Source organism: Xiphophorus maculatus, chromosome 18 (genome assembly GCF_002775205.1).
Source record: "Xiphophorus maculatus strain JP 163 A chromosome 18, X_maculatus-5.0-male, whole genome shotgun sequence".
Taxonomy (NCBI): Eukaryota; Metazoa; Chordata; class Actinopteri; order Cyprinodontiformes; family Poeciliidae; genus Xiphophorus; species Xiphophorus maculatus.
Genome location: NC_036460.1, coordinates 32,453,437 through 32,455,909, shown reverse-complemented (window position 1 = coordinate 32,455,909; position 2,473 = coordinate 32,453,437). Strand labels below are relative to the sequence as shown.

General features: G+C 38.9%; 1 long non-coding RNA gene across 1 annotated transcript; it reads right to left on the bottom strand.

Moving 5' to 3' along the window:
- Positions 1-645: 645 nt before the first annotated feature.
- Positions 646-1,704, bottom strand: LOC111611905. The gene is made up of 3 exons (XR_002754297.1): positions 1,613-1,704; positions 1,249-1,362; positions 646-862 (listed from the first exon to the last, which is right to left on the bottom strand). It is a non-coding gene; the product is annotated as an uncharacterized LOC111611905 (long non-coding RNA).
- Between the last annotated feature and the right edge of the window lie 769 nt (positions 1,705-2,473).

Genomic DNA, 2,473 nt, shown 5'->3' with positions numbered 1-2,473 from the left:
CTTCATCAGCATTTTTTACAAAACGTTGAAGGTGGTTAAAGGTTGTCTGTTCTCTCTGGGACAGCGTCACATTTGCTGATTCAAACAGCTGTAACAGTCTTTTACCTGAGGCCTTCTTTTTTTCATACAAAGACAACAGACTTTTCTTGTCAGCAAGTTCCACTTGTACACATGCCATGGATGTGGAGAAGCAATCCAATATATACTTTGGCTCTTGAAGAATTGCCTTGTGAGCCATGGTTTCAATGGCCTGCTGAATGTTCTCATTGGGAGGCAGGAAGTGGGACCCCATCCTTGTGAAGAGGTCTAGCAAGTCCTCTTCATCACCTTGATCCATGGTGCCCTGTAGAGCCTTCTCAACAGCTGATCTCTCTACTAGAGGGAGGTAGTTGAGAAATGATGGGATCAATACATCATCATCCACTGATTCAATTCCATGGACACAAGCTAAAATGAAAGCTTTCGATAGCCTCACTGGAATGACTCCATGGTCTAGAAATCCTTTGACCCAAATGTGTCCAATGGCTTGCCATTCAGACTCACAAAAGTCAGGCCTCAACCTGGGAACTCGCTCTGTTTCACCCTCACACTGTTCCAAAAACTGCTCCCAAAATGCAGTGTAAACCTCCCTTGATACCCCAGCATCATCGATTGCTCTTTCATTCACAAACTCCATTTTTAAAGTCTGATTCAAAAGGTTGTTTTCCATAAACACAGCCAAAAGATCTTCCACAACCTTGATCCTGCGAATTGACACATGTAGATGGTTTGCTAGATTTTCTGAGTTACCAGCTGAAACAGATTGGGGCAGTAGACCGCTTGAACTTGGGTGAGAATCTTCGGGTGGAATCAAGCCAGAGTCCTGGGTAAAAGATAAAGCAATAACCATTATTAACAACACAGATACAAATATAAGATTTCTACAAACAGATTGGACATTTGTTTGTTAATATTCTCTTCATTACTATGTTATGATTACCAAGCTAATTTGTAGAACTTTGGAAGATCTGGTGGAACACTAACCCTTCTGCTTAATCCATACTTTAATACTTTCATATGATTTTTTTTAATTAAATAGAAAATACCAATTCAATTAAATGAAAAATATATATTCAATTCAATAAAAAAAATATGTATTCAATTCAAAAGATGTAATAATTGCATGACCTTTAAAAAAAAGGTGGTACTGAGTTGTTCATTACAGAGGAGAAAATGAGCTCTGGGTTGTATTGACTGTGTCCATTTCACCTGGCCAGTTTGTCCTGCCTCCATATTACTGGTTTGCATTTGTGATGAGAAGAGACTCCTGGCTGAAGGCAACAGTATCGGGGAACCGTGTCCAAAGGGACTGCTGAGATCGTCCTGAATGACAAAGTTGTACAGTATTGTAATATATAAAGTTATGTTTGATTACAGCACACAACACAAGTGTTAAACTATTCATACCTTTGCCTTAAGATAGATATTTATTTCACAGTTGATTAAAAATACATCACAAAAAACTATGTAAATTCTACCAAATAATATGTTACTATTTTACCTCAATTCAAATGTCACATATCACTTCTATAAGTATCTAAATCGTATCACGCCAAAGCGTTTCTGATCTTACCTGTACAACTTCTTCAGTGTTGTCATAATTTAGTGTTACAACGACTATGTCACTGTCATCATCCAATCCAATTAGGTCCTCTTCAGGATTCCATACAACCGTGTCTCCCTCATCCATGTGTGGAACAGATCCAGAATTTTCAGAGCTGAAGGGCTGGGGCTGCCGAGGTGTGGATCCAGAATGAGGTGGATCTGTAAAATCAACAACTCCAGAATGGTTGTAGGAAGAGTCTAGGTGATTCAAAGTTTGATCATCACAATCCTCCATTTCACCAAAAGATCCTTTTCTAGCTGTTGGGGTTGAATCCATGTCATTTGGTTGTTCGGGACTTTGACAATCTTCTTCAGATGAATACTGAACTGTTTCTTCTTTCTTTGTGCACATGTAAAACCGTAGAAGCTTCAGCTTGGTTTTTTCATAAAGATTTCCGACTGTTTCATCTAAAGAAATCAGATTTTTTTTGAAGTCACAAACTTCAAAAAGAAAGTCTTCAATTACCCCTTTGGTGGAGGTCCCATCTGGAAAAAAAAGCTCCTTTCCCATTTCAAGAATTTGAGAAACAGTTGTACTTTTATCCACTGTTGCATGCCTCGTTCCTCCACCATTTCTTGTTCTCACTTGTTGGAATTCATCAATGTGAAAATGAAGCCACCCAATTTCAATTTTTCTCGAAGTCCTCCCTGCTGCCTTACTTCTTCCTCTTGCCATCTCCACCCCTTGCATTTGGAACAAACCAGATGTGCTACAAACAGCTCTTTTGGTCCTAGATCTCATTTTCCGTGCTCCAATTTTATCTCTTAAGTTCTGGAGAAGAGTATCTTTTTCTGCAATAAGTGTACTTTGCTGACAAAAAGACAGAAC